This window comes from Scleropages formosus, chromosome 20, assembly GCF_900964775.1.
Source record: "Scleropages formosus chromosome 20, fSclFor1.1, whole genome shotgun sequence".
NCBI classification, from domain to species: Eukaryota; Metazoa; Chordata; class Actinopteri; order Osteoglossiformes; family Osteoglossidae; genus Scleropages; species Scleropages formosus.
Genome location: NC_041825.1, coordinates 5,139,157 through 5,153,996, shown reverse-complemented (window position 1 = coordinate 5,153,996; position 14,840 = coordinate 5,139,157). Strand labels below are relative to the sequence as shown.

Sequence of the window (14,840 nt, the reverse complement as noted above, 5' to 3'; positions counted from 1 at the left end):
AAGGGCCTCCAGATGGGAGCACTTTAGCATAATGGCCTCAAATTCCTCACAAATTAATGTATAAATGCCATAAGAGTTGCACCTGAATCCTAGTGCTGCCAACAGGAGGGCGCGTGACTGTCGCGCAGCAGCTCCTCAGCTCCTCTCTTCGGCCTCGAACCCAGGCACCTTGTGATGTCACGCATTCCCGGGACCGGAGATGCAGGGGAAGGCGTTGGACACGTGTCTCCGATGTCCTCGCCAAGGCTGGAAGAGACAGCTTCAGTCCCTTCCTCCTGCCAGCGGGAGGAGAACTATGACCGCAGTTTGCGTAGTAGTTAAGGGCACCCAATACACTTTTAACCGGAAGGTTGCTGGTTCAAGTCCCAGAAGGTTAAACTTCAGGTAGATCCATCATATAAATGAGGTCGGGCATTTACCTACCTGTCTAACATTTATATTAATCTGACACATTTTTCCAAAGCAACTTGGAATGTTAAGCTTTTTATAATTATTTACCCATTTATACAGCTGGGTAATTTTACTGGAGCAATTTAGGGTAAGTACCTTGTTTAAGGGTAATATAGCTGGAGGTGAGACTTGATCCTGCAACCTTTTGGGCCAAAGGCAGCAGCGCTAATCTCTAAACTCTGTTCCATGGACTTAATTGAAAATTGTAATAATCTTCACGTGACCAGACTGATGAGGGGAGGTGAGTCATGTCTGACCAGTCATTCTAATGTATCATATACATTTTGGCACGACCTTCATCTTGCTAGGGAGTGTGGTGGTGCAGCGGGGTTGGCTGGGTCCTGCTCTCTGGGGGGTCTGGGGTTCAAGTCCCACGTGGGCTGTTTTGTGATGGACTGGCATCCTGTCCTGGGTGTGTGTTGTCGGGTTAGGCTCCAGCTCGCCGCAACCCTGCTTGGGACAAGTGGCTTCAGCCTGTGCCTGTGTGTCTGCGTGTGACATCAGAAGGCCGTGCCACGTGACCCCGGCACTAGGGACGCCGCACCATTCTGCCGAGCGGCCCCACGCTTTGTGGGTGGCACAAGCACGCAGTAAATGAGCGATCGCGCTCCCTCGCCGTTCCCGGACGCCCCGCGTGGGGAGTGGGCCGCATGCGAACAGACCCGACCGCAAAGGGAAAACCCGTCATTAGGAGTTTTTCCACTCTGATTTATGAGGAAGCCTTTGAACTGCCCCCCCCCCACCGCCACCCCCAGCCTTGGACCTGCGAGCGGCCGCGTGTGAGTGTGTACACGTCGCTGCCAAAGCTCTCTCCCTGCTTCACATGAGTCAACGGAAAAGGTAAACAGGCTGGCGCTGAGGGCTGCTTATATATTTGTCTAATATAAACAGCGGAGACGCGGCGCGGAGCCGAGAGGAGCGACCCGCCTCGCTCGACAATGTGCCGCGCCGCGATTTCGATTTAGAGCAGCTGCGCCTTTGATGTGCACAAGAAAGCGGCCATTCTTTTCGGCAACGGCTAATTATCACTTTGTTTGGATTATTATTATTATTTATTTATTTTTTTGTCTCTCCTTGCCTCCTTCTCTTGCTCTGCCTTTTAAATATATCCTAAGCAGCACCGACCGACAGGCACCAGTCTAGTCCTTCTTCGGCGAATTTCCCCCCGGAAGGTGAGATGCCCAAGCGGGGAGTAACCCTTTGGCTCCAGATGCGTCTCAGTGCTGGAAACGGGGCCCGGTGGCGTCCGCCGCCGCCCCCCCCTCCGACCCCACCCCACTCGCCGGCCGGCAGATGAAGAGGAGTCGCTGGCGGGCTTCGACCCCCGCGTCCCATCCGCCCCCAACCCCAGTGGAAAGTGAGCTCGAACCGCAGCGCTCTGCCAGGTGGGGGTCTTCGGAGCGTGATGAAGAGCAGGAGCGAACTGCCAAACGTCAAAATATAATTAAAGTCTCATCACTCACACAGTGGGTTCCACCCCGGACCTGCTGAGTGATTATTATAAGACACCATCCCATTATTATAATCAGCACCAGAGACAAGGATAAACCTTTGGTCATTCATTCATTCATTCATTCATTCATTCATTCATTCGTTCGTTCATTTATTTATTCGTGTTATTTATTCACTGTTGCCTATAGTGACTGAGTTATTATTAAAAGCTTTATCCAACAAAATTACTTAAAATATTGAAATAGTGATTTATTTAAAAACAGTTCGTATCCTCCTTTGACATTTTTTTGACATTCTTATTATAACGTAAAGTTCTAAGACGCCTTATAACCCCCAGCAGAGACGAGGGCAGCCTTTCCCATATTTTTCTGAAAAAAAAAAAGAAAAACATGTTTTTCGATATTTATTCACCGTTACCAATAGGGAGGGGGGTGAGTGAGTTCTGAAAAGTTTTATGTCAGGAAATGACTTGAAACACATTTTTTTTTGTTTGGTTTATTGTTTATTTGTTCAGGAAGCTGATGTTACAGTGATTTGCCCACAATGATTTGGTTTTTTTTTTTCTTGGAGCAGAGCAGGGTAGGTAACCCAGCACAACAGGATGTGGGATTTGAACACCAGGATTTTGCCCTCAAGGTGACGTGTCGTAGTCCTGTATTGTGTGTTTTGCGTCATAAATTGGTGCAGATCGTATTTATCTATCCATCCATCCGTCCATCCATTATCTACAACCACTTGTTTAGTGCAGGGTTGTGGTGGTGCGGGGCCTATCCTGGATTTAGGGTGTAAGGGTGGCTACAGGAATCCAGCCCAAAATAAATCTTACCTGATATGCGTCGGAGAAATTGAAAAGACGCCAAACTGTAGACGGGCTCCACCTTTCGGACCCCTCCACCCACCCCTTTCGGGACCCCCCCCCGTGACCAAGACCGCAAATTAATGACGGACGCTCCGTTTCAGAACAGGGACTCGGTGGCGGCGCCCAAACACAGCGCCTGCAGTTCCTGCTTTGTTTCTGGCCTCCACAAACCCTGCAGACTCCTTCTGCCGCGTGCTGCGCTTCACCCCCACGGAGCGGCGCTTTTACCGAAAATCACGCAAAAAACAAATATGCGCCGTTTTCCTTTTGCTCTTTTCCACACGGCGTTTTTGTTTTTTCTTTTTTTCTTTGTGTAACTGTTGTGAAATTGTTGACTCCTGGCCAGCAGCGTACAGAAAAAAAAAAAAAAAAAGCACATTTCATCGAAATTGTGATCAAACACATTTTTAATAGTAAAACGTGACTGTGTGTTCAAAAGGACATTGAATCCAGATTTTTTACTCTTAATGCAATAGTTTCAGTTCATGTTTTTTCCACCATTTCTTCTCGATCTTTGGATTTTCTCCAGTTTTTGTAAAATGAGTTTATAAACATCTTTAATACACCATCAAAATGTTTCAATATTCTCAGTTTCTGCTGTTCACTAGTCTGTAAGAAGGAAGATGTACAGATGTCAGTCAGAAACAGCTTGTCCCCCCCCCTTTGTCTTGAATGCCTTTGGCACACGTTCATATTACATTATATTATATTAGATTGATGTAACATGGGTCTCTGTGTGTTGGGATGTTGCCATCAGTAGAGGTGTACATGCATGTGGGGGGTCTCCATACACACATGTACTAAAACTGGAATGACCAAGTTAGGACGGATGGGTGGTCCAATTCAGAACCTGTTGCTCTTTAACGGTATGCCGTGTAAATGTTGCACACGTGTTCAGTGCTCATGGGTGAATTCAGTGGCTGGGCTATCTATTTATCTATCTATCTATCTATCTATCTATCTATCTATCTATCTATCTGCAGTGCTGCTTGAAAATATGCGAACCCAACAGGGAAGATCATTATTCTTGTATAGAATATTAAAATAAATGTATAAAATCAGAATATTAAAATAAACTGGTAAAATAAATAAATGACTATGATTTACACCCCGGTTTTACTTATCTACTTGATTTAACTAATACGACTTGGGCTTCACTTTTTTTTACCCCTGCTCTACCTGTGTGCTTCTACCACACACGTGATTTCCTCTAAACAACATATGGAACTGGGCATTACACACACATTATGTCACATGAGAAACACTGATTCTCATTAAATGACCGTTTCGTGGTAAAACAAAGGGACACAAGGGCTTTGCACACTTTCAAGCAGTTCTGTATGTGTCTATAAATGAGGTATCTAAACACGGAGGTGATCTCCAGCGCTGCTTCGCGCACAGTAAGAGCCCCCTAATGACCCCAGCCGTACCCAGGGTCCAGGGAAGGCGGCACTTGGTGGCGCGGAGCTAAGAAACCCCCGGGTGCGGTGGAGGAGACGGGCTCCATGCGCCACGGCGGGTCTCCGCAGCGGTCACAAGAGGGCACACTCGGCCCAGGGAACGGCCCAGGGAACGGCCCTCCGCAGGCCTCCCCTCGGAAACCCGGGCATTGCCTCCAAGAGGAAGAAAAAGATGAATCGAGGTGAAAGCCGGTGCCTGCCGTTGTGTCGGGAGGGGTGCGCCGCAGGGAGCCCAGGGGAGAAGAAGGGCCGCAGAGCTTACCCCGGGGCCCGTTTTGCCCTCCGCCAGCTCAACGAGCCGCTGTGGAGACCCAGGGGGTGGACGACTGTTCGCCTTGGAGCTTCTCTTGCAGCGAGCGAGTGTGAGAAACCTGCTCCTTCCTCTCCGTAGCCCTGTGGTGCACCGCACACGACTGGAGTGCTCGCTCATCTTCTCATCGGATGGACCGAGGGAACTGGGACTTCCGCTCCTGAGGTAGAGGCCCGGGGTCCAAATGTACAAGCACAGCGCGACTTCATGAAGAACAGAGGATCTGGACATTGAGCCCTTTAAAGGGAAACGAATGAATAATGAATGTCATTGGTTACAAATGCTTAGATGCCAGTGGACCCCTTCACGTAGGGTGCTGTCTTCAGCACGGTACCTTTGTCATCTCATTCCTTTGCCATCTCGCTTCCTCCTCTGCCATTTCGCACCTTGAATAATTTCCAAATTCGGGACATCGGTGAGCGGTGGTGCCTCAGTAACTGGTAAAAACTCTTTAAATGGGCAGATGAGCGCTGGGCTGTACAGTGGGAGCAGGGAAACACTTTTGTGCGGTGCATGCAGTGTGTGCACAAGTCAATATTTTGTAGGGTTCTCAGAACGATCTATATTTTGGATATAATAATAACAAGAAATTATTTTTATTATTATTATTATTATTATTATTATTATTTCCAATTAATTTCTAAACAATATTTCACAGGGTTTTCTTACCAGCCCTCATCGCAGCCCAGGGATGCCTTCAGGTCAGATTGGATCCATTTATAACTTATCTAAAGTAATATATATATATTTTAAATTTGATTGCCGAAGAGGCATCTGAACACATCCAGTTTTTCATACCCAGCTCAATATTAGGTGTTTTACTCACATTTTGTACATCTGCGGTGTGTGTGGTCAGGGCTGGCTGTAATAAATGAGTGGGTGAGACTATAATAAAGAGCAAAGACGATGAAATGCACAAGTCAGACATTCACACACACACACACACACACGATGTGAGTGGTGTCATTTCAGCTAAATGAAGTCTATTGACCATTAATTACAAAAAAAGGGTAGAAGTTGTGATAATGACCAGGAATGAAGGTGTAACACAATATTAATTGATCATCTGTGTTGTACGATTGGCTCCCAGTTTTGCACAGTAACTAAAAAATATAAATGTCTCAAACACAGCAGTAAGTGTTTAGATGCTTTTTTTTAGATGCTTTTCGTTTTGTTTTCAGCTGACACGTGCCCTCGACATTTCGAATCGCTGTGCATGGATCTGTAAACATATTGTTACTTAGTTAATCTCGGTAAAGCTCCGCACTTAATATGGTACCTATTCAGCGCCTGTATATCTTAGTGCTCCGTTTCTGAGAACTGAGTTCTGACACGCTTCACCAGATTCCTTCTCATGGTTCATTGCGGGGTCCATACTAGGAGCAGAGATTGGAAAAATGGTCCAAAGATGAGCGGAACTCAAGTGGGAGATGGTGTGAGGGAGGCCCCCTCCATGTGGCTCTGCACTCGCTGACTGCCGTCTGAGGGCTTCCTTCCAACACATCGGCTCGTACGCACCTTTGTTCGGCAGACGTGCGCGAAAGTGCCAGCAGGCAGTCGCACTTCTTCACACCAGTCAGAAAAAGCAAAGCGCTGAAAGGACGGGCAGGTACGGCAAGAGCCGCGACCCCGGCTCTCCGGCACACGCGGACGGTGCGTGGCAACGGGAGCGTCCGGGCTATTTGGGGGCGGCAAGGTGGACGTGCAGCTCGCGTGTTCGCTCCAGCACATCCTCTTATGAGATAGAAAAGGAAGGAGGGTCAATGGGGGTCTTCGGTTACTCAGAGCCCAGTGATGGATGGTTCTAATTTAGCGGCACTTGTAAGGATCATGGTGACCGCTGCCGTTCGTCTTCGTGGGAAGGAGAGCAGGAGGAGGACTGTAGACCCGGGCAGAGCATGAGCTTTGGGCACTGCAGCATGCAAATGGGATTCAGGTAATTATTTTCATACCTGTCCAACCTAACGGTAGCCTTGGGGGCCACGTGGACAAGGTCTGCATGGATGGCCGGGGAGGTGAGAGAAGAGAGATGCCCTTCTGGGGGTTTATATAGGAAACATCCACACAGTTTTGTTAAAAAAGGAGGGTGCGGTTCACAGTTGGTAACAGTTTGCAGTTTGCAGTGCGTTTTTTTTTTTTTATTATTTCCGAAGGGATATAAAACGCTTAAGGTGTTCCGCACAGCATCAGGCCTCCATGTGTGCAGAACGTGAGATGAGCGCCCTTGATGCACTTGCGTAACATGCGCATTCATTAATGATTCATGCAGGAACAAGGTTTCCATTATAACCGTGCGTGTTCCACGCTCAAAGGATCAGGTAGAGAAGGGGAAAAAGCACGCAAAACCGCTTATTCGAGCACACAAGCATGCGCTGGATGCCTCTAAAGCTTGTGGCAAAGTGAAGTAATTGAATAACTAGACACCCAGTGCATATCAGTTCAGCCCTATATAATCCCCTCTCAGCGAGACGATGTTATAAATGCCACACCAAAACGGTTATGCTGCAATTATAAATATGCTCAGGAAATGCACTTATCTTATGTCACACTTGGCTTTGTGTTAACTGTGCTTGAAATTGCATTCAGTTTTTCTTTATGTATTTATTTATTTTTATAGCTCTGTGTACTTGAATGTACCTTTGAATCCTCATACTGGTGGAACACTGTATTGGAATGGGATGGACTGGTGTTCGGTAACTCAAAATATCTAGAAAAATATAAAAACATGTTTTAAAAGCTTTCAAGCATGTTTGTATATAGGCTAGAAACTATATATATATATACACACTGTGTGTGTGTGTGTGTGTGTGTGTGTGTGTGTGTGTGTGTGTATATATGTACACTCACACACTTTTTTCTTGTTGCAGTTGTCATAATTTCAGGCTTTTGCAAAATATGCTGTTTTGCCATAGAACTACCACTTTTTTGAACACTTACATTTATTCATTTAGCAGACGCTTTTCTCCGAAGCGACGTACATCTCATAGAAAATACAATGTGTTCGTTACATTAATGTATATAATTATTTACATGGTGTACATTACATTAGCAGAGAGACATAGATGCAGATATTAGTTCTTTTCACCATATGAACCAATATTCATCACACAAGTAGCTGCATAAAGCTTTCTACAAATATCCACAATCCCAAATCAAGGAAGTGTGATGCCTCCAGTTACTGTTCTGCACTCTCTACTGACCACCCCACAGCAAAGCTACACTACTGAAACACAATATTTGTTTTGAACGGTTTTTGTTAAACAGATTGACTCTGGTGGGACTCGAACCCACAACCTTTGAATCACTTCTTGAAGTGCTCTATTAGAAGTCCAATGCACTATCCTTTGTGCCACAGAGTCACACACGTTTGGGCTTACTATGTAGCAGAATGAGATTTTCAACAATTAACCCAGTCTTGTTGAGGATTAAAGAAAGCTGGCGTAACATTTTTTTTCTGTGTGATTTTTCTTTTCTCTCAGCCTGAATTTAAGAGAAGATGGTTCAGTATGTAGCGGGAGAGGCGGGGAAAGAAGGAGAACGGACTCATCTGCACTCCTCCAGACTGCAGCAAAGAGCAGCGACGGAGTAAAACGAGCAAATCCGAGAAGCGAATCAAGTTTCCACGCCGCCAGGAAACCTACTTTTGTTGATCTCGTAACTCCAGTGTTGTCGAGAGATTACGGCACTCGTGGTTACACACAGGCCTGAGCGAATCTCCAGCGCCGAACCCTGAGTTATAAGTGAGCCAGGACTGGTGGGGCTCTGCGTGGTTTCAGGAATTCCTCCCTGAGATTTACCTCTGCTCGGGGGTTGTTTGAACACAAGCCAGGCCTGTTCTTTCACTCACACACTGCACACACACACACACACCTAGGCAATGCATATTCTAATACAAAATATACCTGTGTATTCGTGCGTGTCTCTTTAGGTTCATTTGCGTGTGTTTGTACATGCACGCTGTGTATCGTGACTGTTATAGTTTGAGTTTTTTCTTTGTGCTGATGGCTCAGAAAGGTGCTACCCTCATTGTGATGAGCTGACGAATGCACTGAGATGTCATGTTTTTTGCTCCATTGACCATATGGCACGGAAATATTGAAACGTTGGTTGTATTTTCCGTTGGTTGTATTTTCCATTAACGGTCCCTCTAAATACAGCAGGAATGTTGATCTTCTTAAAATGTAGTCGGGAGATGCCAGGCATGTGTGAGACCCAATAAATGGAGAGCAACTGGTTGGGTTAAGACACTGGTTGTTGCGAAGCAATGGTACGAAATTTTGATCGAACGTGCGGGGCTGAAAGTATAGGACCATGCTATGTGTTAACCTAGCCATGACAGAATTAGGCATCATAAGTTATTTTTTGTGTGAAATCCAAACTTCCATTATAATAAAACAAGATTAACAAGGGAAATTACCCTGAGAATTTATTAATATATTCCTTTTAAAAAAAGCTTCATGTAAACCTCGTTGTTTTTGAATGCCATCAGGTTGACTTTTGGTAACCAGAGTGTCTTCAGAACCTTCTGTCCTCTATCTGGGTCCTTAGCACTGTGAATCTTCAGAATCTTCTGTCCTCCAATTGGGTCCTTAGCTTTGTGAGTTGCTGTGACTGAGTCCATCCACCTGGTGCCTGGTAGTCCTTCTTTTCATTTTTCTTTGACTTTTCCAAGCTTTATAGCCATTTTGAGACAATCTGAGCTTCATGTGACGTGTTGAAAGTAATGTCACCTCAGTCTCATCATTTGTGTTTCCAGTTGAACTTCTAGCCTGATTTGATCCAAGACCCATCTGTTGGTTTTCTGCATGGCCATGGTGTCTTTAAATGTCCCCCAGCAACAATCTTCAAAAGATTTCATATTCCTGCTGATATTCTTTTCTAAAGTCCAACTTTCACAACCATATAGCGTTATATTACAGCTGTAGAGGATGACACTCGGTTTAGGGTTTTGCATCCCTGTTTGTGTGACTGACTCTTCTCCATCACGCTTATATTTAGATTTGTACCATTTTTTATCATTATTATTCAGCCATTTGTATACAGTCTAAATTCAGTTTTAGCTCTTTGTGTTAAGAAGGACTAATTCTTTAGTTACAGCTTACTTGGCGGTCTTTTGGCTTTTTTTTGTTAGGCAAACAGTAAGTGAAGGAGACTTGTTTAGTAGTGTAAAGGTATGCATTGTATAATGGTTAAACAGTGTATGTTTATACACTGTTGCTCTAAAAAGTGCCATATATTGCCAATTAAACAGGCGATATGTATAAATATTATCAATAGTCCTTCATGGAGTTACACAGAAATGCTGGGGGATATTACATGAGCTCAAGATTTTGGATTTTGGAGGGAAGTGTTAGTCTCCCCTTGTTTTGCTCATGGTTTTTGAAATAATTGGTTTGTCACTAAGTGATTGCATTGAAATGCAAAATAAATCCGTACAGTAATATGTATTACACGGTACCCGATTGGTCGTCAATCTTATAATTCGGTTTTCCCATGACAAAAGGGGTGGGGGGGGCTCTACATGTCTCCTTATTAACGGATGTTGAGTGAAATTTACTTGCACTTGCACCTTTTTTTTTTTTTTTAACGAGGAAGTCCGTTTATTGTTGTTAAAGTTGGAAATGATGAACGCGGCGGCGTCTCGCGCTCCCGTCACGAGCGCGCTCTGCCGCGAGTGGAAAACGCACGACACCCCCGCCTCACACCTCGCCACGAAGCAGTGATGAAAAAGGGTGTTTTTTTCCCCCCCCTCAAAAAGTAACGCCGCACAAAGGTGCAAACGTCCGCATGTCCACTGTTATTTTATACAGTAATCGTTGAATTGCGTTTGTTTACGGTGCCATTAGCCTAGGCTAGTAGGTGCCTGTCCGTCACGTCAGGCAAGTAGTTACGGCTCGTTCAAAAGCTGAGGCGACGCTTCGCAGTAATTACGTTAATATTAATCAACGGTTCAGTAAAGTTGCTGATATACCCCCCGAGCCACACACACACACACACACACACACTCACTCCCCCCCACCTCACACCACCTCTTTCTGCGCCCGCCGCCCGCCTCTCCCTCTCTCTCTCTCTCTCTCTCTCGCCCCATTCCGTGCGGTTTGCACTATGAGCCGAGCGGCTCTGCTGAGCGATGTTTTCGAAGTCTGGAACTGATTTCGCCTCCTCCGCGCGCTCGACCTGTGGATGTACTGGATCTTTCCTTCGCCTCGCGCTTAGACGTGCGACGGTCGCGAGCCGCCTCCTACCTCGCGAGCGCCTCGCAGCCCGCGCTCCGAGCGCCGCCGGCAGAGCGAAGCCGTGATCAGCACTGCGAGCGCGTGCAGCCGCGTGAGATTAGCGACGGAGGAGCGCCGCGTCAGTTTCAGAAAGAAAGACAAAGTCATTCGGGTTTTTTTTTTTTTAAGTAAATGTGTGTGTGTGTAAATAATTTTTAAAATTTTGGATTTCAGTCACCGGACTGCCTCGCGTTTTTATACAATATATTTATGTATTTTTCTACCAGGAGTTGAGGATCTCGAAGCTTGGTAAGTTTCCACACGTATGATACCCTCGCGTTCTTCATGTAAAATGAGAATAATTTAAACAGTTTAAGAAAAAAAGAAAAGGAAAAGTTGCCGGCTGTCAGTGCGAGTAACTTAATGTGCACCAACGAGATCATCTGACTCGTATTTTTTAGCATTTCTGTTAATTCGCTTAACTTCTGGCAATTACGTTACTGTATATTTAGGTGAAACGACCAGAATGGCAGAGAGAAAACGAAGTAAATACCTTTTGACGTGAGGGACGTGGAGTAAAACATGAGGCGCTCATTAAAGAGGAGCTTGGAAATGAGAGAAACTGCAGAAAATTGAATTTGTAAGTTATTACAGTTGTAATTAAAGGGGCCGTCTCTCTGGTTATGTTACCCACTTCCACATCCCACACCGCTGCCATATGCCATATGTCTTTAAATCTTTATATCTTTGGGCGAAACTAAAACACGTCCTCTGTCTTGCTTTATTCTTAAGGAAAATTAGTTTTTGCCAGTAATTGGTAAGTTGCATCCTTAATAAAAATGCAAAGCTGCTATTATTATTATTATTATTATTATTATTATTATTATTATTATTATTAATGCTGCTTCATCATGCATGTCCTCAGTGCCGACACTATGCAGGTGTCTGATCCATGTGAAGCTTTTTACCAAAACCCTCTATATGCTCTTAGGTTGGTGCTCATTGGACGAGCACGGGAAACAGGTTGTTGTTATATGTCAAAGGTATATTCAGGAGTGTTGGTAAAGTAGGGTGCAGTTTACCTTAATTGTAAGGGTTACTGGTATTGTGCAGGTCAACGCCGAACAAAGCGCATCCCTACGGACCCTCAACAGCTCAGTCAGTGTCTCTTATAAAATACACTATGCAATACAACATCTGATTTAAAACGCAGTTTTACCACTGAGGTCTTGTTTTTCGCAGGCGCTAATGCTGTCTCATTACCGTGAAAGGTAGAATATTTAAAGACGATTTAATAATATATTTAAACAACACTGGAGGCAGACAGAGAAACGAGGGGTTTGGAAAACCTCTCTGTGTTTTCAATGAAAATTTATCAAGTGCACAAATAAAATTTCCAACATCCACTTTATAATAAAAATCAAGTAATTGGACTTGGTTTAACGAAATGGGCTACAGATGTGCTTCCAGAGATCAGGGCCACACCATCTAGAAGAATGTAATACAGTATTCTTGGATCCCACATTTAAAATAAATCACACTTTAAAAAAGGGAGCCTGGATTTGATTTCTTTTTCCTCTTGAAATCATTTATCGACTTGTACACCCAATTATCTGAGAAGCACTGACATTATAAAAAGTGAAATGTTAATGAATCTTTAGAAGCAATTTAGTGACCAGTAATTTCACTGTGGATTTCTGTGTCCGGAATTTCACAGTGGGCTTTCGTGGCTGGAAGTATGCAAAAACATTTTCCCACACCTGGTGACTACTACAGCATGTGTCCGGTGTACTCCTTCTGGTTTTTGGCACATGTAAAAAAAAAAAATCGTACAGCATTTTTTTATGCAAAGCCGCACAAGCAATGTAATTTATTTGACGATTTACCACATTTCAGTAAAGTATATATCTATTTGTCTTATGTATCTGTCTATCTATCTAGAGGTCATCTTCCACTTTTATTTGATAGAGCTGTATTTTCATTATTAATGTACAATTTATGTAAAATTTCACATTCAGAGATGAACCGCCAGGAGCTAAGGTCCTGAAAAAATCAGCACTGGAGCAGACAAGATGTTACGTATAGAAAACTCAGTTTAATGAAGTTTTTGAATGGTTGCTGTTAATTTTGATCTGCTTAAACAAGGTCTTTCAAAAAGCATGAACTGTATGTGTATATTTTAATAGAAAAAATGTTAAATTGCAATAAGTTCAGTGCTAAGAAGAGAACTTAAGCACTATTTGCAATTTTGTAGGTATTGACTGGCAGCACCAAAGTTATGATTTGCAGTGTGTGGTTAGGTAAAACAGGTGCACAATGTCAGTGTTTGTAAGGTGCCCACCCCTTCCTCTCATGCTCTGTAATTGAGGTTTCAGCAAACCAGGGCATTTACTTTGTAGAGAACAATCAATTGGTGAAATAGTTCCCAGCAGATAATGGATTGGGCTTTTTTCTTACAGAACTCATTTGCATGAGTTTTTGTCCATCAGGTTTCAAAAGTCTCCTTGTGTTTCCACGAGGTTCCAAGTGATCAGCTGTAATGTGTTCCCATGTTCTCCCCTTGCAGCTAAATGCCTTGGGGACACTGTGTGTGAGCACTATGCCAGAGCAGTGACAGACCATAAGGAACAAATAGAAGCTCTGCGAGTCAGAGAAAAAGGATTTGTCTGAGCTTGAAGGTTTACATTCTACAATGGACTGCTAAAAAAGTGGCTGCCCAGATCAAAGTAAAAATACATAGTAAATGGGTAGTTATTTATAAATATGGGGCTTATCATTTCAGAAGAAAGTATTTTTCATTTTTCAAAGTTGTGTGTTGAAAGACATTTTCCCAATATTTCTGTATTTAAAAAAAAAAATCTGATAGAGTCTGTCCAAACACCAGCTGGTGCTGTTGCAGTGTAATAGACACCACTACAAGAGACCGAATTCACGTTTATGGAACAGTATAGAAAACAAAAGAATAGTACTTGTAAGACTAGCTATAGCACTACTGGTCCTTTCGTCACATGAGGGAGCTGTGCAAGAGAAAGGGAGGTTGCCAGCTCCACGCAGGCAGTAAGAGTTGTGGGTAGAACTGATCACTTTCCCTTCTCTGAAGTGCTTGGTTTCTCTGGCAGTGTGTAGTGGACCAGGATAAAGCGGCACATCAAATATTTTCCCCACTTGGTCAAAGAGTTTGAGCAAGACAGGAATTAATATTTTTCTTCGCATTCTCCTTTTCTGTGTCCTTTTCTTTTGGTTCGCCTTCGTTCCCAGGAGCTTTCCTTCTTTTTCTTTCGGGCATTGACTGTTTTAAGTATAACGGCTTCAAATGTTTACCAAGTCTTTCAGGGTCCTGTATAAAATAAAATTCGTAAGCATTTCTCTCTTGCGATACAGCTTATACATTATATTTCAGTTTACGGTGAAATACAAAATAAATTTGCAAGGCAATGGCAATCTAGAAAACTTGTACATTGATGGTCTTTGAATTTTCTTTGGCAAAATTTTATATGACTTTTTCTTCATAGGAAGAGGCCATTAGTCAGTTGTGAAACAGTAATTAATTAACAGACAACGAGTGAAGAAAAGGAACCACTTCCTGTCTGAGGTGGGTGTGTGCAGAATGCAGCTTGTGTCTGTGTCCCGCATGTCTCTGAGTCATTCATCATTAGTCACTGCAAAATCTCAGAAGAGTCTTACTTTGGAATCTGCTTGGATGTGTCTTGTCTCAGTCAACTGTTTCTGAGTTCTGCCAAGTCCACATGTGTCATCTTCACACACTTCCTCCAGATGCTGTAGATTTCATTGAAAATGAGGGCAATTTCTCTGTCCGCATCTTGGTTCACACATTCTCTGATTTCTGTGGTATCCTTTTGCCCTAATGTCTGATATAGTATCAGTAAGTAATAGTAAGGAATACAGAAATGACTTAAAAATAGTATTGTACGAACTGACCCAGCTCACCACTGATAAGCATGGTAATAGATGTTGCAACAGGCTAATTGTCAGGTGTGCAGTGTACAAAAGAGAGTTTATGAATTTTAGGCAACATAGTCAACAAAGTATCAGTGAGTACCATCTTTATAATTTCAGTCAGTTCAGTATTTACT

The 14,840-nt window shown here is 43.7% G+C and overlaps 1 protein-coding gene and 1 non-coding gene across 2 annotated transcripts in view; one reads left to right on the top strand and one right to left on the bottom strand.

Annotated features, from left to right (window-relative positions):
• Nucleotides 1–7,797: 7,797 nt before the first annotated feature.
• trnar-ucu (transfer RNA arginine (anticodon UCU)) lies at nt 7,798–7,890 on the bottom strand. Its single transcript has 2 exons — nt 7,854–7,890; nt 7,798–7,833 (listed from the first exon to the last, which is right to left on the bottom strand). It is a non-coding gene; the product is annotated as a tRNA-Arg (tRNA).
• Nucleotides 7,891–10,641: 2,751 nt separating this feature from the next.
• The window catches only part of ntn2 (netrin 2), a 44,193-nt gene continuing 39,994 nt past the window's right edge, over nt 10,642–14,840 (top strand). Inside the window, exon 1 of the mRNA XM_018734942.2 lies at nt 10,642–11,055. The gene's annotated coding sequence lies outside the window, so the exon portion shown is untranslated. The remainder of the gene's footprint in view (nt 11,056–14,840) is intronic.